We start from the raw sequence: 27,130 nt of genomic DNA, 5'->3' as shown, positions 1-27,130 counted from the left end.
TTTTGTGAAGAAACAGGTGTGAATCAGGTGGCCCCTATTTAAGGATGAAGCCAACACTTGTTGAACATGCATTTGAAAGCTGAGGAAAATGGGTCGTTCAAGACATTGTTCAGAAGAACAGCGTACTTTGATTAAAAAGTTGATTAGAGAGGGGAAAACCTATAAAGAGGTGCAAAAAAATGATAGGCTGTTCAGCTAAAATGATCTCCAATGCCTTAAAATGGAGAGCAAAACCAGAGAGACGTGGAAGAAAACGGAAGACAACCATCAAAATGGATAGAAGAATAACCAGAATGGCAAAGGCTCAGCCAATGATCACCTCCAGAATGATCAAAGACAGTCTGGAGTTACCTGTAAGTACTGTGACAGTTAGAAGACGTCTGTGTGAAGCTAATCTATTTTCAAGAATCCCCCGCAAAGTCCCTCTGTTAAAAAAAAGGCATGTGCAGAAGAGGTTACAATTTGCCAAAGAACACATCAACTGGCCTAAAGAGAAATGGAGGAACATTTTGTGGACTGATGAGAGTAAAATTGTTCTTTTTGGGTCCAAGGGCCACAGGCAGTTTGTGAGACGACCCCCAAACTCTGAATTCAAGCCACAGTACACAGTGAAGACAGTGAAGCATGGAGGTGCAAGCATCATGATATGGGCATGTTTCTCCTACTATGGTGTTGGGCCTATTTATCGCATACCAGGGATCATGGATCAGTTTGCATATGTTAAAATACTTGAAGAGGTCATGTTGCCCTATGCTGAAGAGGACATGCCCTTGAAATGGTTGTTTCAACAAGACAATGACCCAAAACACACTAGTAAACGGGCAAAGTCTTGGTTCCAAACCAACAAAATTAATGTTATGGAGTGGCCAGCCCAATCTCCAGACCTTAATCCAATTGAGAACTTGTGGGGTGATATCAAAAATGCTGTTTCTGAAGCAAAACCAAGAAATGTGAATGAATTGTGGAATGTTGTTAAAGAATCATGGAGTGGAATAACAGCTGAGAGGTGCCACAAGTTGGTTGACTCCATGCCACACAGATGTCAAGCAGTTTTAAAAAACTGTGGTCATACAACTAAATATTAGTTTAGTGATTCACAGGATTGCTAAATCCCAGAAAAAAAAAATGTTTGTACAAAATAGTTTTGAGTTTGTACAGTCAAAGGTAGACACTGCTATTTTTTTGAACACACCCCTTTCAACTAATTGCCCAATTGCACAGCCTTAAGAGCGTGCATATCATGAATGCTGGGTCTTGTTTGTTTTCTGACAATCTACTGAACCTACTGGTAACTTGTTTGCCACGTAGCAATAAAAAATATACTAAAAACCTTGATTATTCTGGTTAGTCACATTGTACTGCTATTATTTTGAACAATACTGTACATAACATACATAATGGTCTTATCTTAAATAACTGAGCTTAGATCAAATAAAAATGATAACCAAAATAAGTGTGCAGTTTGTCGATATCAAAATATAAATTCATAAAAATGCATGTGCGTTTAATCAAACTGCTTTGTAGTATTGTGTTATATTATATAAATATTCATTTTCACAGCATTAAAGTAAAACATTTGAGTCTATTTTATTATACTTTATTATATTTTATACATATATTACAAGTAAAACCTAAAAATAACCTATGAGAGTAAGTTAAATTAATAGTTAATATAAAATAGCTAATTGCAATTACTTGCAAGACAATTTTTCATCAGCACAACATTCATGAACTCGACAGGCCCCTAACTTACAGTATGTTCCTTAAACAAATCGCCTGTATATCTTCAGAAGACTTAGAATATAGTGCAAAGATTTACCGTTTTCATAATGCCATTATGGTGCTTTTTGTATTATTATTTTTTTTGCTAGAAAAACCTACTTGCCATTCACTTGCATTGTTTAGAAAAGAGAATCCAAAACATTCTGCAAAATCTTTTGTTTCACAGTTTTGCAGGAATTCAAGGATGAGAATCTAACAGAATTTTTACATGCCAATTCTTAAACTCATAAATATGTACTAAATAGAGGTGTATCTAAAACAATTAAAATGGCATGGAAAAGTTCATTTATTTCAGTAATTCAACTCAAATTGTGAAACTGGTGTATTAAAAAAGTTAAATGCATACAGACTCACTAGCCTACACAATTATGGGGAAGACTGATGATCTGACAGTTGTCCAGAAGGCAATCATTGTCACCCCTTCACAAGAAGGGTAAGACATTGCCAAAGAAGCTGGCTGTTCACAGAGTGCTGTATCCAAGCATGTTAACAGAAAGTTGAGTGGAAGGAAAAAGTGTGGAAGAAAAAGATGCACAACCAACAAAGAGAACTGCAGCCTTATGAGGATTATCAAGCAAAATCGCAAAAAATGCAAATGAGCTGAAGACCATTGTCAAAGAAACCTAAGCCTCCATACCACCTGCAGTGCCACAAACTGATCACCTCCATGCCACGCCAAATTGAGGCAGTAATTAAAGCAAAAGAAGCTCCTACCAAGTATTGAGTACATTTACTGTAAATGAACATACTTTCCAGAAGGCCAACAATTCACAGTCCACAATTTAGTGAATAGGTGGGTTTTTGTTAAATGGAAGCCACAATCATCACAATTAAAAGAACCAAAGACTTATACTACTGCAGTCTGTGTGCATTGAATTTATTTAATACACGACTTTCACAATTTGAGTTGAATTACTGAAATGAACTTTTCCACGATATTCTAATTAATTGAGATGCACCTGTATATTCAGGAATTGTTTTCCTACTTGAAAACCTCATATTATGGATTTTGTAATTTATGTGGAAAATAACCTGCAAGTAGATATAGCAACCTGTTCTGATCAAAACAAGCTGGAAATGCTTATGTTCCACTGAGTAAATCTGAGTCCTTTGAGATTCAACCATTAAGGAAGGAAAAAAAAGTTCTTCTTCACTTTTATCCCAATGAGAATCCACTACTGGGGAAGCTTGAATCCTGTAGAGAGCATGGCCTTTAGGAATGCTGAGTAGATGTTTGGTCCAAAGCAAGCCACCTGCAGTGATCAAAACAGATCACTAAAAAAACAAGAGAAAGAAATATCTTAATCTTTAAGATCAGAAACAAATCTGCAAATATTCATCACAGCATACAGAATCTCTTGGATAAATTTTCATTTGTCTCCATAAGTACAATATTGAAAGCCAAGGTGAAATAAATCAAATATATTAAAGATGTTGCTGAATGAAGGAAGACTAGTGTGATATTACAATTGTGAAAAAACGGACAGAATGGGGGCATCATAAAATCTGGGGAGGAGATATTGTACTTCCTGTTCTAAAGCTGGAAATCAGTGCCGCACGATTAAAATGCTCCTTCAGCTTCATTGTCCTCCAGGCTGGTTTCTATGATTTTCCCATTGCCAGGAAGAGCAGACAGAGCAGGTAAACCGGCCCGTGTGGAAACATAAAAATATTATTTGATGGATTTGGACAGAGGACGGGAAAAACTAGATGTGTGTGCCCATGAGTTCCACTGAACAAATAAGACTACAACTGGTACACAATATGTAAACATTTATCCCTGATGCTGGTCTGCTTCCCAGCAGCCTGTGATGAAAACACGAGCTGGGGACACTTCAGATTTTATGACGGATGTAATGGTAATCAATGTTCTAGAAGTGGTCTTTCAGTGTTTTTTTGTTTTTTTAAAGTTTTTTTTAATGGTTGATGCGTTTACATTACCATTCAAAAGTTTTAAAATGTTTTAAAAAGAAGTCTCTTCTCATCAATGCTGCATTTATTTGATGAAAAATACAGTAAAACAGTGTTAGTTTGAAATATTATTAAGAGTTTAAAATAACTTTTCTGTTTACTCTATTTTAAAATTTGATTTATTCCTATGATGGAAAAGCTGTATGTTCAACAGCCATTACTCCAGTACTTTAGTGATCAGATAGATAGATAGATGTGTGACCATGATTTATGTTAAATGAAATATACAATGATTTAGATACTGTTCTATCATCTAAACGCCTAGAATGCCTTTGGCAAGCATGTGTCACTACAAAAGAAACAGTTTGTCATATATATATGCAACTCAGGAGATACAGGCTTCCATTTATTTAGAAAAGCCATCTGATACAAATGCTGTTTACTTCCTGACACTTATCTGTGAAACATTACTGCTCAGTGCTTATCACGAATCCTGGGAACAAGAAAGCAAGAAAATGTATAAAAGCCTAATGCAAGTCTAATGTGACTATTTTTAATAGAGGGTTAATGGTCTCAAGAGCACTTGACAAGTTACGGTGATTCACATCCAGTCAAATGATATTATAAGAGAACTCCTCATATGAAAGTGAATGAGAAAACAGTAAACCTGCTACACCACTGCCACCCACAGGCCAAAACATTTGCAGACCTGAATCCACACCAGGGACATTCAAAAACATCAGTTTGTGGAAGAGACACAACAAGCTCAAAGGACACAATGAAAAGACTTAAAGAGATATCACAAATGATCTATCTGTTAATAAGCAGAACACACATTTCACTGAAAAAAAAAGATGCTGAATTTTGATAATTGGGTGCTACTGAGAGACTGTTAAAGTGGGTGCTATATGGAGAGACTGTTGAAGTCTGAATATTTTGGACTAGACCAACAGCAGTTTGACTTCTATTCAAGTGACGCCCTTATCTCTCCAATTAAAAGCAGACAGCTCCCATTACCTGCACAGGGGATGTGGGGCACAGATTAACACTCCACCCTGGCCTCCACTGCAGTGCGCCACCAGGGGGAACTCATCCTTGAAGCCATTTAATCAACCCTGGATAAGCCAGCCTACTTACGCATACAAATGAGAGAAAAGGCCGCACCAGTGTGAATAAACACAAGCAGCTTTGATTCATTCTGGTATTAATGCATTGTGGGCTGTTAATGTGGCAGGAATCCCGGTGGGCAACTCCACCAGGCAGAACTGTGGAGGTGAAGGACACTACTACTTCTACTATTATTACAAACCTGGCACCGTTCCAGATCCATTCATAATAGCAGATAGACTTTTAACTACTGAACCCCTTGAGAATTCATGACGGCCTGTGAGGAGAGTCCCAGAACTTCTTGGGTGAAGTAGCAAAAAGTGGTCTTTCCTATTACCAATTTATAGACCTTGCTTTAAAGGCTGGTGGTCGGTATGGAAACCAGGCCTTCCTGGTCCCAACGGATCACGGCATACATTACAAGTGGAAAACTGCAAATATATTACACCAACAATTGTATCGCATAATGACAGAAAGAAAAGCGAATTTATATTGGATCTTAGAGAGATATCAGAATCATCTTGGCAGACCTATATCCCGAAAAACCCATTGTTCTGTGGTTGTGAAGAGCAGAGATTTCCGTACAAGGAAAACAAGCACTTATATGAAACCTAAAGGAATGTGTCCATGCACTCTGAAAAACTCTTACATGCCGACCTTCCTCCAACAGCCATCTGCGAAGCTGTGGAAAGTGGTAAAGACTTCACATTAGGGACTTGTTAGACTGGAAGAGCACTGTTTCCGAGATGTTTCCCAGCTTGACAAAAGCAGCGGAAACATGAAACATGGCAATATACTGATGTGGATGTGTCATATATATTTATATTATCTCGCACCTGACTATGACAGAATGGAACACTATGTTGAAATACTTTAAGGTCCTTTTACCTTAACCATCTTTACCTTTACACTTTTTCTTAGGTGCCACAGATAAAGAAAATATGATAATAAATATGGATACAATACTGCTTACAAGTCTTGGTCTGTAAGATTTTAAAAGTTACTTATGCTCACAGAGCCTACATTTTATAAATACAGTTAAAACAGTCACGTTGTGAAATGTTCTATTTGAATGTATTTTAAAATGTAATTTATTCCTTTAATGGCAAAGCTGACTTTTCAGGAGCCATTTCTCCCGTCTTCAGTGTCACATGATCCTTTAGAAATATGCTCAAGATTTGGTGCACAAGAAACATTTCTTACTATTGTCAATGTTAAAAACTGGTGCTGCTTAATATTTTTTTTGGTAACAGTCATATATATTTTTTTTTCCCCAAGATTCTTTTAATAATAAATTCAAAATAACAGCATTTATATTTTAAAATATTTTTTATTATAGACATCTTTACTGTCACTTTTGATTAATGATTAATGTCAATGATTAACGTGAATGTTAGATAAGTATTTATTTATTTTTTATATATTATATTATATTTATTATATTTTATTATATCATACCATATCATATTATACATTTGCTCTTGTTGCTGACCAGGAGAAGAAATTACTTACTTATAAGTGATATTTCATTCATGACATTTTTCTCTTATGGGAAATGGAGAAAAATATCATGAGAGATGCATTTGAAAAAGATAGAAAGAGAGAATGAATCTTTAATCTTGCGAGTGAGTTTAAATCCCGTAAATGTCTCTCTCCAAAAGAAAACATCCAGTTAGCTGCTTAAAATTCCTGTCAGCACTAAATGAGGTATTTAAAACTTTGAGATTGGCAGAAGACGGGGATTATTCCCTTGTGACTGGCTCCTCTTTGCGGCTATTGCACTGAAGCTCCTTGATCATTTCACAGGAAATGACTTTAGGAGAATAGAGACACCACTCAGGCTCAACTCCTGAACCTGTGATACAGACCAGCACTAACACTCCAGTAATTTCATTGTTCAATCAATCACTTTTAAAACAGATTAACTGGCTTGCTCAGTAAGTAGTAACTAGAGAAATAAAAGACAAATGTATAAAACAGTATGTGGTATGTAATATTACACTGGAAATATCTATTACTGTTCCAAAGTTTGGGGTCAGTAAGATTTATTTATTAGTTTGTGTGTGTGTGTGTGTGTGTTTTTAAGAAACTAGTACTTTTATTTAGTGCTAGTTTAGAACTGCTAGTTCATAGCTCTAACATACATTTACTTAACTTAATACACATACATACCTTAATGCAAACATAGTCGACTGGAATGATTGGGTTTTCTAGGGAGGGCAGACAAGACTCGTCCAGTGGCTCACCCATGACCCCGGTGGCCACATCAATGAAGTCCACACCAAAAGATTTAGAGACGAAAGGGAAAGATCGAGAGGCACGCAGGTTACACTCAATCACCTGAGACAGAAACACATGGTCTTGAGTAACCAGCAGACATATTTTATGAATTACAAAAATAAAGCTGAATAAAAACTCAACAGCTTAGCAGGATTCATTTCTTTCTTACTCTGACCAAATGTTGTTTGATGGAAAGCATAATTTACAGAGTAAATAAAGAAGAAAAATTGCAAATAGTTCTAAAATTATGATTCCGGATCAAAAATGCTTCTAAATGTTGTCAGTTCACTGGTCATGAAAAGTAATGTTTAAATTCATATCTTTTGATGTCACAGACAAACTTTTCATGAAGAACCATTAACTTACCATTACATCATTGCCTTTCACTAAAAATTGAGTGTAAAATGGCCCTGAACTCTCAAACGCCTTTGCAACTTTCTTTTAGGTCTTCACCTAAAAAAAACAAAAAAAAACAATGTGTGTATATATATATATATATGTATATAAACTACAAGTAATAACTCAAAGTCTTTACATATGCACAGGCTGAAAACATCAATCACAGTCTGGGTTATGCATGTCGTCTCAAATATACACCAATCTAATATACAACATTTTAGGAAGCGCAGAAAACGTAATATTAATTCTGATAAACTGAGGCAGCTGAAAAGAGAAGACTTTGACGGACTGCTGGCCCTCTGGGAGACTGTTCTTGTCATATGTGTTTAAGGTTGAGGATTTCACAAACACGCAAAATATTTTTGACAGCTGGCTTTGATTCAGCTGGAAGGAGAATGAAACGTCACATCTGTGGTTCATGAAAAAGACAATCAAGACAACACCATTCTAAAGGGAAAGAAACTTTATATTAAAAATGACACCAGTATTTTTATTTTTTTTAGATCAACTGCAAGTTATTTGTAGCTAGATTTGATTCTTCCTGTTCAGACTAAAGTTGCCACAAATTGGACGTAATAGTAATGGCACAAACTTTAGTAAAGGATGCTTCAGCATTATGTTCTTCACGAGGACAGAATCGCCAGTCAAAGAGGGAAAAGGCGAAATATTTTAAAGAAAACACCTGACATTAAAACTCAATGTAAAAAAGAAAAGAAAATGTCTGTCTGTGCAAACCGGCTTCACACAGCAAGCTTTGTTGAATGGAAATAAGCCTGGAACCTTCTCCAGAGCTCCCTGGCTGATGGTCTGGGTGGGTAGAATGAGTGTGGCGTCTCCTGAGTGCACTCCTGCATCCTCCACATGCTCTGTGATAACATGAGCCAACATCTGTAACCACAACCAGTGCTTAAAACAGCTGTTTAGCTATAGTTTATTTTAGCTGTAGTTATATGATAAAGCAACAAAAAGAAAAGGAATATACTTAAGAGCTTTTTTTTTCTTGTTTTGTTATATTGTCTTACACAACCAGTTGTATCTTCTACACAAACCACAGCAACAAGGATTGTGTGTTCAGATTTCTATTTAATGCCTGATAAGTAATTTTACAAATTCTTACCCATTTCTACTGGAAAATTATTCCACCATCTCTCACCTTACCCATCCTGGCCACTGCATCCACCTCCACTTCTCTGGCACCTCGTATGAATTTGGTGATAACCACAGGATGATCCTGTTCCCCATAAAAATGCTGTAAATAGCACTATTGCTAAAAAAAAAAAAAAAAAAAAAAAAAAGATATTTTAAGAATACTGCAAAGGGCATAAAAACACTGTGGGCCCTATCTTGCACCCAGCGCAATTGACTTTGTACACCAACGCATGTGTCATTCCTATTTTGCACCCGCGCAAAGCGCGCTTTTCCCTCCACAGAAGCACGTCGCTAAACTAGTGAATGAACTTGCGCTCCCTGGGCGGTTCAGCGCAAAAAAGGAGGCGTGTTCCGGCGCAAACAATCCCTGGTGCTATTTTGCTGTTCCATTAAACAATTGCGCCACTGACCAGAAAAAACCTAGTCTAAAGTCAGTGGCGCGTTGCGCGTTGTTCATTATGCTATTTTAAGGGCGCATGCTTGACCATAATGTATAGCGTGCACAACGCGCATACACTTTGCTCATGTAATCTACACAGATGCAACAGTTATTTTTGCAAATCATAAATTGTTACACTAAAAAATATTAACACATGAGATGACGGAAATCATTGTGGTGTGACACGAAGATGTGAAAAAATAGGCATAAATCTAGCTTACAAATTATTCAGGCTAATTATTCTCCCATCCCCATACAACACAACTTCTCTGTCTTTCACTGCTCTTACAAGAACATCAGTCTCCTCGGCTGTGAACCGCTCCTGGCGTGCGCCTGGTAAATACGCCATAATAATAGCAATCCATAATGGAACTTGCGCGCCTGCTTTTAAAGGGAATGTTGGATGACGCTCTGATTTGTTTATTTCACGTTACGCCCAAACCACACCTATGAATAATGAAGCTACTTCAGACCAACCCATTTTAGATTTGCGCCGGGCGCAAGAGCCATTTATCCCGCCGGGAAAATAGCAACAGCGCCGAGACCCGCCCACAAAGTTACTTGCGCTTCGCGCTTTGACACTTGCGTTTCAGATCGTTAAAATAGGGCCCTGTATTTTAAAAAAGCTGATTCAAAGGGTCTTTCAAGGCTATAGCTGTACATTAACAAGGACTGAGTGTTCATGAAGTGCTTCCCAGAATTGTAAACTGTCTCTTATAGCCACAACATGAGCCTCATGCAGCTCAGGGTCATTCTGTAACTTACAGTAATTGAATAAAAGCATAACTAAACCCTTCCATCCAGCACCTGTCTGAAAGACCTGTCTCTATTCCTTGCTATCTTATAACAACCATTATTAGTCATTTGTCTGGCTTTATGAGACAACCTGACAGACACTTTGAGAATAATAATTTAGGTGGGGAAATTAAGCTTTAGGATTTTCATTAAATGGGGCACTGAGCAGATGCTGATTATTTCATCCTTTCTTCAGTTAGTTAACCTGTGTGGCGGTTGGTAAAGCTTTGGTGAGTATAGCATAGAACTAAACTACATTTTAATCTATATTTAAATAGAAAACAGTAAATTGTAATAATATATCAATTATTTTATTACTGTTTCACTGTTTTTGAATAAATACAGCCTTGATGAGCATCAGAGGCTTTTCACAAACATGAAAAAAGGTTACAGACCCCAAACTTTTAAATGGTAGTATATACTGAACAAATTGTTTAACGCAACACTTTCCTTTTTGCCCCCACTTTTCATGAGGTATACTCAAAGATCTGAGACTTTTTCTAGGTACACAAAAGGCCTATTTCTCTCAAATATTTTTCACAAATCTGTCTAAATCTGTGTCAGTGAGTGCTTCTACATCCACCTCACAGGTGTGGCATATCAGGATGCTGATTAGACAGAATGATATTGCACAGGTGTGCCTTTGACTGGCCACAATAAAAGGCCAGTCTAAAATGTGCAGTTTTTGTTGTTCAGAAATTCATCTTGATTTGGTTTGAAGTTTGGTTTTGAAGTAGAAAAAAACATTGATTGTAGCGGTTTTGCTGGATTCAGGAACACTATTGCACTCTTAAAAAACTTTGAGGGGTTAGCAAGAACAGGAGATGAAAATCAATACTGGCTCTGAGGTACTGGAGCTGCTGGAAATGTGCTTTGTCTGCCTTTAAAAAATAAAAAAGCTCTTTAGGGCATATTTTCCTAAAGGGTAGGTTTAGATGTAATTTCAAGAACATCATTCATTTGTGATAATGGGTAAAAAAGGCTGCATGTTACATTATTCATGACGGAGCTGTTGCATGATTCATATGGCAAAACCAACACGCTTCACATTAAGTTATTTATGTTAACCAGGCCAAATGGTTAAATGTGCAGACCTCACCTGTGACACCTGTGTGGCTTCCTCCAGGAAACATTTCATCTTATCTTCTCCATACACAACATTCATGGCTGAACCACTGGAAACAGAAAGATTATCATCATTCATCACTCTGACATTTAAATGAGCCCATCAGGAGACGAAAGCATTATTCGAGGGTTGTAGAGTTAAACCTATCAAACGGGAAGATATGTAGAGTTATGTAAAAGAATAGGGAGAGAAAAAGCAAACTAGAGAAATATATTTGGGTCAGCTGCTCCTCGAGGCAATCGCCACTGAATCTGTTTCATATTGAGAAAAAAAAAAAAAAAAGACAGAATTTTTTTTGTCATTTAATGGCATCATCCCTGGAGCTAACATTTGTGGCATAGCCAGATGCAGTTGTAGAAAGGTACCGAAATCACACCTGATCAAGTGATCATCCATATATACATAAACAGTTTAAAAGTTTGGGGCTAACTTTTTGTTTGTTTGTTTGTTATGAAATCAGTACCTTTATTCAGCAAGGATGCATTAAATTAATCCAAAGTGACAGTAAGACTTATATTGTTACAAAATATCTATTTCAAATAAATGCTGTTCTTCAGGTCTTTCTAAAAATAAATATTAAGCAGACCAACCATTTTAAATTAGCTTATTTTAAAATACAATAACATTGAAAACTAAATATTAAACTGTCAAATTTCACAATATTACTGTATTTACTGTATTTTGATTAAATCCCATCCCCAAACATGTTTCACAGCCTTTTTCATATACTTATCAACTCAACTAGCATGATATCACCTTATTTTCCATTTTTTGTTGTCCAATTTTTGTGAGCCAGTGTGAATTGTAGTCTCCCTTTCCTGTTCTTAGCTGACAGGAGTGGCACTCGGTGTGGTCTTCTGCTGCTGTAGCCCATCTGCTTCAGGGTTCAACATGTTGTGCATTCAGAGATGGTATTCTGCATACCTTGGTTGTAACAAGTGGTTATGTGAGTTACTGTTGCCTTTCTATCATCTCTAACCAGTCTGTCCATTCTCCTCTGACCTCTGACATCAACAAGGCATTTTCATTCACACAACTGCTGCTCACTGGATATTTTCTTTTTTGGACTATTGTCTGTAAACCCTAGAGGTGTTTGTGCGTGAAAATCCAGTAGATCAGCAGTTTTGGAAATACAGCCCGTCTGGCACCAACAACCATTCCACGTTCAAAGTCACTTAAATCCCCTTTCTTCCACATTCTGATGCTCGGTTTGAACTTCAGCAAGTTGTCTTCACCACATCTAGATGGCCTAAATGCATTGAGTTGCTGCCATGTGATTGGTTGATTTGAACAGTTGTACCTAAAAAGTGACCGTGTGTGTGTGTGTGTGTGTGTGTATATATATCCTTAAGTATTGGAACAGTAAAGACAAAATTGCTTTCTCTGCTACGGAGTCAAGAAATTTGCAAATATGATTAAAAGATATATATATATATATGCTACAAAACTACAGAATGTAAATTTGTATTATTAGGTCTTTCCACACATACATGTTTTAGCAAATACAAAGGATAGCACTTTTAGATTTCATCCCACTATTTGATGTGAGCGTTTTGGAACAGTTGAATTTAAGGCAGATATAAAAGATTAAAAGCTAATATTTAGTTGCAGATCCCTTGCATGCAATCAGAGCAGTGAGTCTGCAACCCAGAGACATCACCAGACTTTTGGTCTTATGCTTTGAAATGCTTTTCTCCAGCCTTTAATGCATCCATTTCCAATGGTTTTGGGGAGTTTCTGTCTTTAGTCTCTTCTTCAGCTGGTGAAATTAATGTTCAGATTTAAATCTGGAGACTGATTTGGGCAATCTAAGACTTTACATTTCGTTGCCCTGATAAAGTCCTTGATTGAACTGGCAGGGTGTTTTGGGTCATTGTCCTGATCCATTATGAGGTGCTTTCTAATAATTTTGGTGGCATTTTCTTGAATATTGGTAGCCAAGATGATGTTGTACCCTTCCAAATTCATTCTGCTACTTCCATCATACATTAAGTTATCATTAAAACGAAGAGCTCTTGTTCTAGACACAGCCATGCACGCCCTTGGCATGACACCAGCTCCACCAAGCTTTACAGATGAGGTTGCATCCTTAAGATCATTTGCAGTTCCCTTTTTTCTCCACACTTTTGCTTTCCAATCACTTAGATAAAGGTTTATCTTTGTCTCATCGATCCATCAACTCAGTTCCAAAACTCTACTGGTTCACATTTGTGAAGAATCTTGCCTTTTTTATTTTTGGTGCTGATCAGAGGTTTGCATCCTGCTTTCTAGCTTCTGTAATTCTGTTTCAAATTCTCCTGTAGACCGTAGATTGACAGAGCATCACCCCAGCTTTCTGGAGGTTGTAAGTGATTTTATAGATATGTATTTTAGGGTTCATTTTCACAGCTTTTATGATTTATCTGTCATCAGCTAATGTTGTTTTTCTCAGGCGATCAGGTCATCGTTGGTTGCTGATGTCACCGTTAGTTTCCAAACTCTTGATTTCTCCATGCTCTTTGTTTTTCCTATAGTTCTAATTGACTTCCCCTTTTCTTTTAGCATCCAAATTGCCTGCTTTTCTTTCAGAGTCGGCTTCCTCATCTTCATCCTGGTTTGTGTGTGTCATTGTCGAATGCAAGACTTAGAATGCAGAATCAATGGATATTACTGATTAGACACATTTCCTGGTTTTAATATATGAAGAATTAACAGCTAAATGCTTAGTAAGACCTGTGAGGCAACTGTTCCAATACTTATGCTCACATCAGGTAAGAAGATGAAACTCTAAAAGTGCTGATCTTCTTCGCTGGTAAAACATCTTTGTTAAATCACCCAAAAATAAAATGTGACATTCTGTAGTTTTGTCTCATATTCACCTTTTAATCATATTTACAGATTTCTTGACTCCACAGCAAACAGAACAATGTGTATTTATATGTGTGTGTGTGTGTATATATATATATATATATATATATATATATATATATATACTAGAATGAAAAAGCACCCATTCACTATTGGCAGGTATGGCAAAAAGTTAATTTTGAACTCTGTTTGAATCCCATAATAAAACACCACTGCTTACCTTTACACTTTAACTGACAGTCAGCAATATGTTTCACTAACACATCAAAATACAGTGAACACAGAGAGACGAGTGGGAAATATACAGAGACAGCCCTAAGCGTCTCTTCACTATGAACCCTTCCACGGTCCAGATGAACTGGCAGTGTTTCTGTCAGGTTCTGTGTCTGGGCTGCAGTCCCTGAGAGTCTGAGCCTCAGGCATAGATTTAGTCAATATAATGATGCCAAACCACAGCTGGCACCAAACACCCTCAGAAACACAAAGCAAGACACAAAACATGGCTCTCAGTTGAGCAGTTCAATGGTCACACAGGGCAGTTAATATTCAAACGAAAGAAAGAAGTTAAAAAGTCTTGGTTTTGGCAGTTGGGTTTTCTTGAAAACTAAAAACAAATTTGTCTCTACAAGAGGCTATTATTTGTGGGTGTTGATTTATAAATGTTAAAATAAATGAAAGTATACCACTTTACTTTCTATTAGCTTTAGTTTCATATGTTTTCAATCTGGTTCCACTGATAACTATTAGTTTCACACTTAGCACAATATGAGTCTCTGTATTTTGACTGCTGCAGTTCCAAAGAAAAAAACTCTAATCTTCTCTCAATACAGAGAGTAACCTTTGAGGCAACACCAAATGAGAACAAATAGAAAAGTGCTTCACGGATAAAAGTGCTTTTATGATTGTGATGTGTAATGGGTAATGGTTAAAAGCAGTATTTTCAGCTATTTCTGTGTGACCTCTTGATGCACAGCGGACCGGCGCCTGGTTTAAAAGGAACCTAATTTTCTCATCTTCGCACTCAAAATAGATGCCTGCTGTCTGATTATGTACAAATTAGCTGTTCGAGTCCTGCCAATCTGAGATTCTTATAATGTGGGTGAAATTGCATCCTACCCAGGATTTCTACAGGCCTTCACTGAGAAGTTTGGAGTGACATTTCTCTGCTCCTCCTGTCAAATCAGCTTTACACTGACTGATGCCAACTTTCATTTGGTTCAGGGCAGTCTACAGTACTTATGAACATGGGAAAGCTATTAGCTGAATAAAAAAGAAAACATTTATGTTGTTGTTCCAAACAAGTATGCTGTGATATTATTATTAATTTTTTATTTATGTTTTTTTTTGGTCATCTAAGGAATTTTGGAGAATATTCACTTAGGTCTTTTCCATACAATGACAATTCATGGTAGCAAAAAGGAACCATATTTATGCGAGGAAAATTTTATTTATCATTATTATTATTGTTACTGTTGTTGTTGTTATTATTCATTCAAGTCATTAATTCATGGAAGATAATGCCCTGTGGAGCTGTTAACTGATTTGTTAAGCTGAATTTGAGAACTGGATCAGTGAATCTCTTTTGAGCTGATTCTTTTGAAATACACCATTTGAATAATTCATTCACCAATCAAATCGATTTGTTCACTAACTCACTGATCTGACTGCAGTAGTTTTCAATCACTGGAGGGAAAGATTGTTAGATAAATGTGATTACATTTTTGGCCCCTTTCATTACACAAAAGCCTCTGCCAAAGAGACAAAATCACATGGGAAGTCAGTTCCAAAACTGATCTCCTATACTGTGTTTGTGTCCTGACTTCACTGACTTTAACTCACCTCAGAACATAGGATGGCCTCGGGAAGCAAGGGTAGCCCACATTACTGGCAAAAGAAACAGCATCTTCCTGAAAAAGACAAGAGTTAGATATCTCTTTGCAATCAGCTGCATGACATCACCTAGTCTGTGTTTCAGATGAGGTCAGGCTATTGGGGTTTTTTCCATTTATATTCCAGACTGTGGGCAAAAAGGGCCAGACAATTACTGCTGACCACATCTATTCACCTTATTTTTAATGCATTGTAAACTGGCTACTTTGTCAGGAAAAAAAATTAAGACTGAACAACTGTCTATTGGAGCAAACCGTTATTAGCAAGTGGAATTCAAAATCATATTGGATACAATACTGCCTTACTACAGCTAAAACGCAACCATAAAAGCTCTCTTCTGATTCATTCAAAATATTCTGATTCAATTTGAGAGCTACAGAAGAGGGGTAAAAAAAAAAAAAAAAAGACTTACATTTTGTCTGTACCTCACATAAAGCTAAGGAGTGCTCTCCTAATCTAGTTTCCTTCTAATCTAAAGTACTAGTTAAAAAAATTGGAATTAGATTAGTTTGCAACAAGGTGAGTAGAAACACAAGGAGGAGATAGGGTTTCCTGTTCAGCGTGATGGACAACCTCTGTAGCCCCAGATAACCACTGGTTAGTAACTTTTTAAAAAAACATAAAAGCTTACTAAAAAAAGTATTACTGATGCATTTTTTGTTGTAAAATAAAAGTGACGTGACATTCAGCCAAGTATGGTGACCCATACTCAGAATTTGTGCTCTGCATTTAACCCATCCGAAATGAACACACACAGAGCAGTGAACACACACACACACTGTGAACACACACCCGGAACAGTGGGCAGCCGTTTGTGCTGCGGCGCCCAGGGAGCAGTTGGGGGTTCAGTGCCTTGCTCAAGGGCACCTAAGTCGTGGTATTGAAGGTGGAGAGAGAACTGTACATGCACTTCCCCCTCCCACAATTCCTGCCGGCCCGAGACACGAACTCACAACCCTTCGATTGCAAGTCCGACTCAATATGAAAATATTTTGAGCTTGTGTAATCCAGAGACCTTATTTAAAGTATTTAACCAAAACCCATTCTAAAAACCAAGTAACTTTCAGACAATTCTAAAAGTTCCGTTAATACCATTAATAGAATTCTAAAATATTTTATTGTGCTAAGCTCATCCTTTTTTTTTTTTATACTATTAATTCTCTAATAAAATTCAGTTGAAGGAAAACCCATTGACTTTGGGACAATGGGACCAAACTTGCAAAAAACAGGTAAATCCTTTCTGGTTTTTAGAACTTACTTCTCCAGTACTCTATTGTTAAGTTTTAAAATATTTGGAATTCAGTGCATTTAGTGTTTAGATTGGCAATTTTATTTTTTTTGTAAATATGGATTAGAAACATGCACATATTCTGCAATATGTCTCCTTTTGCATTAGAAGAAAAATTATACAGGTTTGGAATGACAACGATGACCAAACGCTGATTCAATTTAAATTTTTTGGTAAACTATCCCTTTAACTAAGCAAGAAATGCTGTGTGATATAAGGAAGCAACTATATCTTCTCTCCTCACCTTTCCTAAGCACTGCCCTTCTAGCCAGAAACAGCACACTGAGTGAACTACAGAATCCCTGAAGATTCTGCTGATCTCTGCTGCCTTTCTGGCTTGTTTTAACAACAGGGAGACCATTAAAATGCTGGATGTACCCTCAGCATTGAGACTGAGACTAGCAGAGGTGAGTGGGCAGCGCCGTGGGGCAGAATACCCTCTCTCCCCTTTTCATCACACCAACTTCAGCTCTTCACTTCCAAGGCCCGAGGCAAGAAGGCTGGATGTAGCTAACGGACGAGCGAGCATGCTTCCAGTCAACATGTTTCAGCACTTCTAATGTATGGTGTATGAAAGCACTCCGACACCTCTGGAGTATTTGGGGTGAATGCAGCATTTGTAGAAGTGAAAAGTCTGGAAATGCAACTATATTGGGAGAACGTCTGCATGGCTGCACGAGTGGGTGATTTCTTAAAAGCCTAGGATGACGGGAGCAATAAATTATTAATTTAACAAGAAAATGCATAAGTAAAGTGGGTGGTGCTTACGATTACTGAAAAATCAAAATCAAATCTGTATTACTCAAATGACCTAAGTCAACAAACTCCAGAAAATCCTTTCCCTTTTATCCCTGAACATGATGTGCTTCATCAAGATAACGGCGTACAAAATAATTATTAAGTGGTTCAATTAAAAGCATTTAAAATTAAGAGCCAGTAGCAACAGAGCAAGGCTCTGTAGTCTTAGTCTTGCATGAAACACTTCTGACTATCACAATGAATCCTGATCCACACTGCAATATATTCTGGTCAAAAACAGCCCACACATGATGGAAGAAAACATCTGACTGGCATGTAAAGTGATCATGAAGTGAATAACAGAGCAGCAAATAGCGAGGAGAAGCAGCAAAAAATAAAATAAGATTCAAATAAATGTTTTAAGGTCTCTTTTGAGAAACTGCATAAAATATACAGTATTTATGGCCTGTGTACTGTGGACACTCCAAAGTTGCATTTATTTGATCAAAAATACAGTAAAAAAAACAATATTGTAATAATATTACTACAATTTAAAATAACTATTATATCTAATATATTCTAATTAATAAAAAAAAATTATTAACATTCTTTAAAAATACAGAACACGGTCTTAGAAAATGTTATATATAATTCATATTTTGAGATAACATCCTCAGATTTGAAATGAAGCATGAGCAGACTTGTCCCTTCAGCCTCATTATGTCAATAGATCATTCACACAGCCATTTTTTTATTAATATTTGCATTTTTTTTTTTTTTTTTTTTTTGATGTTTGAGCTAATATACCTCCATAACAATAACAGTCAGAGTAATTCTTAAACCGTAAACTTTCAAGTGTTGGCTATTTGTCCATCCAGAATTACTTATATTTTGTCATTGATGTCTGCCTTGCCAAAATATGGGTAACTTAAAAAGGTTAATATTATTTTTTTTAAAGTAAAGCTACATTTTCAGCAGGTATTAGTCCAGTCTTTAGTGTAACAAAATGCTTCATAAATATAATATGCCGATTTGGTGATTAAGAAATATTTCTTATTATTATCGCAATTGACAACAGTTGTGCTGCTTCACTTTTTTTCAGGATTCTTTGATAAGAGTTCAAAAGTTCAAACATACAGCATTTATTCCAAACTGTTTTTTTTTTTTTTTCTAACAGTGTAAATGTCTTTACGGTCACTTTTTGGAAATGTAATGCATCCTGGCTCAATTAAACTATTTGTTTACAAAAACACCTTACTGACAACAAACATTTGAATTGAGTTTAGTTATTATTTACATTGTGCAAAAAAGACCCACCTTAGTCTTTACAACATATAGGTGTTCATCCATCAAAAACAGTGAAAACGTCTATTTAGATAAACTTTCTTTACTGCCTAATTGATGCACTTTATCAAAAAATCTTCACATTTTTCTTTCATTATGTGTGTTGTAAATGCACTTCCTGTTCTGTTTTTTAAACTAAGTGACTAAATTTTTTGACAAAATTACTGGAAATAGGCATTCATGAAATATTCTTTCAAAACCTAATTATTCCTTTCAGTAAACATACATCTACAAAGCTTTTTATAATTACAGTTTCAACTCTACAATTTAACATATGATTGATTGTATCTGTCCATGACCGAAGACTAAAAAATTCTACTACTTATGAATTAAAGCATCCTTCATCCTCATCATCCTTCATGACAAAAAGTTTGTTTCAAGCAAATAATGTTTTCATCAGAGCGCTATTTTGACAGAAATGACTACAATCAGTACTAATTCATTGCATGAATCCACTCTTTATAGAGTTCATTGCTCAGTCTAGACTTTCATCCACTGGTGCTGTCTTTCTCTCTCTTTCGGTTTCAGAGTTGAGCTGTGGTCCCAGGAGCTGACCCTGGGACATGACATGGCATTATTTTATGCTCTCATATACCTTCTGATCCCATTCATAACATTCCTATAGCAAACTACATGTATGCCCTTTTCACCGTACATACACCAGCTCTGTGGGAACTCCATGTGTATCTGAGCACACTAACGTGATTGTAATAAACTGCTGCACAGCACCTGGGAATGTATTACAACCTCCGAGCAAAACAACAAACACCTGATCAGCCCATACTTTAATCACCATTTTAACTAGCTTATAATGTTTCTGAATGAAGAAGTCAATGGCTGTTAGAGAGGTCAGGTTTTGCATCATCAGTGAAGACTTTAGTGGCTCCATCTCTATAAAGGCAATAGAAATGAGCTCCTCACTCACTGCTCAGAAGCTCAGAGGCATATCCTAGTTAGTCTCTTGAGATAATGGTTTCTAGGACTGGAGCTGCATAAAAACCCCATTTATTATCTCTATAGAGAACATTCTAGCAATAAAATGTTAATCTTTTCACTCAGAGGTTGTTAAGTGATGGTATATGATTCTGTAGCAGTGTGATTTTACCATAATTTACTTTTTTTGTGTGCCAAATTCCTGTTTGGAATTTGCTCTACACATTATACTGAAGAATGACCAATCACAGAAGCTTGTTACCATGGAAACAGAAATTGAGGCAAAGGAGCTCAGCAGTGACTGCTCATTCCCATAAAACTTTCCACAAAAACATAAGTATAGGGCTGCTAGATCAAAATCCCCTAGAAGATATTTTGTATAAAATGCCAGTAAATTTTTTCATGGAATTTTCAAAAATGGGACCATATCATAATGACCTTGTAAAATATGAATAATACCTTTCAGTTTCTTAAAGGTGCCAGGTGCATAAGCTGAATTTTGATCTTACACCTCCTGCTGTGTGATGTCCAGGATGCGCTCCTGAGTTAACTCCTCAAAGTACAAACGGTCACACTCATCAAAGTCCGTACTGACCGTCTCTGGATTATGGTTCACCACCACTGTACGCTTGCCCATCTGTCTGAAGGCACAGAGCCTTGACACGGCGCACCAGTCAAACTCCACACTGCCTGTGGGAAAGTAGAGCGAAACGCTGCCCTGACCCACTCTTGCACTAATTGCTCATTAAAACTAATGAAGATATTACATGAATGGGCTGGTGTGAAATGACAATCATAGGATGATGATTATGGTAAAAAAGATTTAAGCTCACCAAAGTGATACAGACCACAATCATGATAGCATGATCCTTAAAATCCAAGTCACGCTCCTGTTGAGAAGGACAAAACAAATTGGGTTCATCCTCACACATCAGCAACAATCTCCAATCTCCCCAATGAATTGTTTTGTTTTATATATTTTATTGAAATTTATTTATACTTAATTTATAGATGTTTTTTTTTTTTTAGCTTGTTTTATTTTATATGCATTTATGCCACAAACTCCAAATCCCACAATGAATTTTATTTTATCTCACTTTCTTCCATTCCGTTTTAGAATTTAGGAATACAATTTTATTTTTCCCTTTTCAACTTACATATTTATTTATTAAATCCCCCTTTTTTATTTTCTGTATTGTGCTTTTAGGTACTCTAATGTATGTGGTTTGTCAATATTGTAAATGTTAACAATCATGCTGACAAAACTTTCCTTCAGTTTTTCTTGTGTACTAAAATTGTCTTGTATAATTGTACTACTCTGAAAAAGTCTAGACGGAGAACAATGGCAAAATAACAATACATTTGGTTTACCTGACCGTGATAAGTACAATACAAATAGCTGGTGGCTGCAGGGTATTCAGTAGAGTTGTTCCGATTCCGATACTAGTATCGGAAATATCTCCGATACCACAACAAATTCTGGCATCGGCATCGGCGAGTACATGAACCCATATACCGATCCGATACCATTTTCTTAAAAAAGACCTAGTTATGACCGCAAGCTTTGCCTAACCGCTGCACGGTTCTTCTTCGCTGCTCAAAATGCATTGAAAACACAGGAAGTTGTGCTGTGTTGCCACAAGCAACCCCTGTTTAGAGCAGCGAAGAAGAAATGAAAACGCGTTAGCAGCCCTTATCTATATATGACTGGATCACTCATCACATTCTAAACTGCCAAAAGACAGTGAAGCCGCTACTATATTATAGATCAGTGGTTAGCAGTATGTCTCTGTAGTACCGGTAGTTACAGACTCTCGAGTATATTCAGTACCGGCAACTGCGTTCAGTCGCTTCCGTGTAAGTCAAAACGCAGGGCTCCAGACAGTAGCCGAATATATACTAGTGTCTGTGAATATTAAACTGCAAAATACTATTTAAATATTACTCCCGCAAAATCTACATCTCTGTGGGTGACTGGCACAGATGCGCGAGAGCTCGCTGTTTTGTAGTCTCTGCTGTGTGTCATGAGGACACGAACGCATAAACCGTCACTTCATGAGAATTTACCGTTTCATTTGAGAATACTGTCATATCATAAACACAGACACTCAAAGATCTTCATGGCAGCCCATTAAAATAAATGTTTGGTTTACATGAGTAAATTGACAATATATAAAGCTACTGTTGTAGCCTACAGTAATAATAATACATCTCTATAATAATAATAATTATGCCTAGATGGTTGCTTGTTTTTTACTTGTTTTTTACTTGTTAGAGATTATCTGATTAATAGATCTTTTTTTATATTCCTAGACTTATTTGTTGCAGTTTTTTTATACAGTTATATTGTAAAACTTAAATACCTTTTTTAGTTTGCGGTGTTAGATTTTTGGCTGCATTTGAAGTTCTTTTTTGCATAAGAAAATAAATAATACTGTCAAATTCATGTTAGATAATAAAAATACTGTAATAAATACAGTAATTCACCATGTATTTGTTCATGTTTTATTGAGGGATCTGTCTGAAGCACACCATAAAAAAATTCTAGCAATTTACACAGGGCTAGTAGTATATACAGCTGTATATACAGATATACACCCAGGTATCGGATCAGTACTCGGTATCGGCCGATACCCTGAGCCCAGGTATCGGAATCGGTATCGGGAAGAGAAAAAGGGTATCGGAACATCTCTAGTATTCAGCAGCAAGCACAAAACCATTTATCACAAAGCAAATGTCATAACCACTGTATCTCAATCATAAACAGATATTTCTGCCAGTGGGTTCAAACCTGTTTAACCAAAGGTCTGATGTTCTGTTGAGACTGATTGTCCGAGCTTCTCCCTCTGAGATGTTCAGAACCTGGCCATCCTGTCAGTCTGAGAAACCATCCATCTTGGCCTTCAGAAGTAGATCTCTCTGCACTGTGGCACTGAGAGTGGAAACTGCATTAAGAAACTCATCAAGACACACATTTTCCTAACCCTAACCCAAAAAGTTAGCAGATTTTTGTTACTTTTTTCTTTTATAAATACATGCAAAATCATTCAAGAGTTCAAGCTTCGGTGTACATGGAACGAAAGAAAATCTAAAAAAGAAAAATCCTGGCTAAAGATGCTTAATACTTATTTTAAAATCAATACAAAATTTAAACAAAGATAAAAGAGAAATGTGAACAAAGCTTGCTAAAACAGAAAAATGAAATCAAAACTTAAAACATCTGATCTGTAGTAATGTAAAAAAAAAAATAGTAGCTCAAAAAATTCTTTAATTATTATTTTTTTTTTATGTATACAGCAAGCCCTCAGTATACGTAATGGGTCTGGTTTAAATCTGGCCCTTGTTTATTAATAAGGTAAAGAGCATTAAAACCAGCATGGGGCAGCAGGAGTGCGAGACCGCAGAGTGTCAGTCGCAGTGGACAGAGACAACCAGTCCTCACTATCCCACGCACCAAATGTGAGACTTCATACTGTACGTAAAAAGGTCAGCGCTCACCTGAAAGTAGTCTAGTGGTGAAATATCAGAGTTCCAATAACTGAAAACCTGAAGCTTCAGTCTTAAATTTTGAGTCCTTATTTTTGTCTGTTAATATCAGTTATGAGTGTCCGAATGTAATTGTTAACCTCTCTCACCTGTTATGCTGACCCAGGAGCTGCTCCATTGTGCAGAAACCATCTGTCTATGGCAGTGAGGTCATGGATCTGATCAATGGTCACACCACTGTGCAGGGCCTTCATAATGCCTCAAATCAGCAGACGATACTATAAATGGCATGAACATAAACAGGCTTTTCTAATAAATGATTGTGGTCTACAAGAAATTGTTGGGTCATTGTTAAATGAGAAATAATGTCTCTTGATTGTTGGCTGTTAGTCTGTGGTGTCCCTTGAATACAGAGCAGAGGCCAATGAGCTGTAACTGGCTACTGCTGTAGTGCTGTGGGGTGGGGGGGGGCTCCTGGCCAATCAGGACACAGCACACTTAATTGCCTGTCTGCTTAATAGGAGGCATAACCTGCGCTGAATGAAATGATGTGCCTGGAGACTAACATCAAACTCTAGTACTACAAGAGAGACTAACCTTGAGAGTTACTGATGTCTTGATAGGATTTTCCCTATTATTCCTTAATAAATCTGCCAGCATTAACAGCATGACACATTTTTCTGATGAAAAGTAGGCTGTTTTCTCTTTAGGCAGACAGGTCATTTTAAACTTTAATGAATGCCCAGGAGATATGGAGGGGTCTTGTATCACCCTGAAGGAGTTTGTTTTGCAAAATGGCTGGCTGGCTGACTGTACACTACTCTACTAATGCACAGCTAATGCACCAAGGCTGCATTATTATGTTTTTTTTTTTTTTTTTTTTAAACATCACTACAATTTAAATTAAGAGTTTTCTATTTCAACATATTTAAAAATGTAAGTTATTCCTGTAATGCTGAATTTCCAACACCCATTTTTCAGTGTCACATGACTTAACTCTTTCATATATATTCAGTATATAATGTCCTTATTAGGTGCTCAAGAAATATGTATTCTTAGTACCAATATTGAAAACATTTAAGCTGCCTAATATTTTTATGGAGACCATGATACATTTTTTTTTACTTCAATATTAAGTTTATGAGAACAGCATTTATTTCACATAGAAATCTTTTGTAACAAATATATTTACAGCAATTTTTATCAATTTAGTGCATTGTTGCTGAATTAAGGATGAAAGTAAAAAAAAAAAAAAGTCTTACTGACCCCAAACTTCTGAATGGTTGTGAATCTAAACTGAACACAAAGGTTTAGGACTGATTCATAAATCATGAGCCTGAATTAAACATGGCTGTTACATTGACTTGAACACAATCAGAATCTATCATCTAGACTCTAATGCACTTCTCTTAATGCTCTGGGTCACACACCTGGACGAGGGAGAAGAGACGAGTACTTGAAGGCAGAGAGAGCTCTCGTTGAAGGTCTTGCTGCTCTGCCCAGGCTCTTTTCAGAGGCAGACATGGAACAAAGCCGTCTACTGAGGGGTGGCAGATCCGCAAAGCCTTCTGGATGCTCCCCTGGAAGGTTCGGCCAACTGCCATGACCTGTGAGGAAATAAGAGGGAAAAAATAAGAGGATGGAGACAGACGTCTGTCTATTTCTGTAAATCAAGAGAACTGAATTTACTGTGATACACACTAAAATACTGTAGAATTGGCAATGAAGAATCAAAATCATAATTTGGTCCTGGATTAGTTTTAAACTGTGTTAGAAAGCACCAGTGCACTGTCACCATGGCAACTCGCACCTCTCCAGCGCTTTTCATGGCACTGCTGATCTCCCGGGACATCCCACGAAAGCTGTCCAGATCCCAGCGAGGTATTTTGGTGACAATGTAATCCAAACAGGCCTTGATCTGCTCCGACACTGCATTCTTTATGTCTGGCAGTGGGATGACCAGTGCTACTTTAGCAGCTACAAATGCTAGCGGATACCTAATGAGGAAGTGTCCGAAAGTAGCCAGGTTATGGTGAATAACGTTTTCAACAATAATAGAACAATTAGTTTATATTCATTAGAGGTGAACAATGTTTTGAATATCTCAACTGTTGCTCCTCGACAGCAATTAAATTTCAGGGAGAGCAAGTTGTGACTTTTTATGATTTCATCTCATACGTGTCTCTCCTGGAGTTTCAGAAAGAGCTCAAAAGTGAATCGACCATGTTCCAAATTGTCAAGATACCAAAAATGTCAAAGATCTCCAAAACCAAACTAAGTAATGATATCTATAGCCTATATTCTCATACTGCATGTCAACAGTTATCTCATTTGTGACTTTTGTATTTCTCCAAAATTATTTAATAAACATTTGAAAAAGTGAAAAATGAATAAACTTAAAAATGAAAAAAATATTAATTTAGTACCTTTTCTCTTGCAATTTAGAAATGACTACTAAACCTGCCCTTAGCACAGTTTAAATAACTACGCTTTCCAAAAAAAAAAAAAAAAAACTCTGCAATGATTTTTAGAAAGGGAAAAAAAAAAATATTTGTCCCACAAAGTATTACAACTATTTCTTTTTTTTTTTACCTCTTCACACTGATCTTTTTTAAGACAACAAAATCTGTTCCGTTTGTTCCACACAGTTTGTTTGTCTTTGCTTTCAAAGGATATGGATTCATTTCACACTGAACAGACAGAGTAGTGGGTGGGTGTTTTTATTTTATTTATTTTTTTATTTAAGAGTCTGGCTCTCAACATACACAGAACTTTGGCTGCAGTCAGTTCTCAATATTTTGGTGAAGAAGAAAAAATCCAAACCCAATAGTTGTGTGAAACTGATCACAGAGAAATGTCTGTTTTGCAGGTAAAACTCGAACCAAGCCAAAATAATTACACTCTTAAATCTGTATCTTGCAGCATTAAATGAACTCAAATGCAATGCAGTGTGGTCCCTAAAGACAAAACAATAATGCCTGGATGACTGTATACTTACAAAATACTAACATATTATTAAATAACACTGCAAGGTAGTGCAGATCTTACCCTGTGGCTTTGGACGCCAGTGCTGAGCTTCTGTAGAGACGGGCATTCACCTCAATAATACAGTACTCCAGAGAGGACGGATGCAGGGCATACTGGATGTTACACTCTCCCATAATGCCCAGATGACGCACTACTTTAATATGGGTCTCTCTTAGCATGTGGTACTCCTCATTAGAAGTCTGGCTGGGTGCATCCACGATGGGGTCACCTTTGAGATAACCAGAAAGTTACAATGCATGTCCTCGTGATGTACTGTGGCATTTAAATTCACATGGCTTTATACTGTAGGTTGAGTATTTGCATGCATGTATGAATGTATGTATGCAAGGATTAATGACAAATGACTTCAAAGACAATGAAAAGCAGAAATCCTTTGAAAATCTATTTTAGCACACATGTACCATGTTCTTAAAAATATAACAGTTAACAATTCAACAGTTTTGAATGAATGACTACATACATTAAAACAGGTCAATTATTGCAACCATTGAAGTAAAAAGTAATAAAATGCTTTCCTTACACCCTGTTTACTACATGCAAGCCCTGTTCAATATTTTCTAAATTATTT

At 36.7% G+C, this 27,130-nt stretch overlaps 1 pseudogene; it reads right to left on the bottom strand.

The window, feature by feature from the left end:
- Positions 1-1,591: 1,591 nt before the first annotated feature.
- Positions 1,592-26,959, bottom strand: LOC128020181 (carbamoyl-phosphate synthase [ammonia], mitochondrial-like; annotated as a pseudogene).
- Positions 26,960-27,130: the final 171 nt, after the last annotated feature.

The sequence above is a fragment of the Carassius gibelio genome, chromosome A9 (genome assembly GCF_023724105.1).
Source record: "Carassius gibelio isolate Cgi1373 ecotype wild population from Czech Republic chromosome A9, carGib1.2-hapl.c, whole genome shotgun sequence".
In the NCBI taxonomy this organism is placed as follows: Eukaryota; Metazoa; Chordata; class Actinopteri; order Cypriniformes; family Cyprinidae; genus Carassius; species Carassius gibelio.
This window is presented reverse-complemented; position numbering and strand designations above follow the sequence as displayed.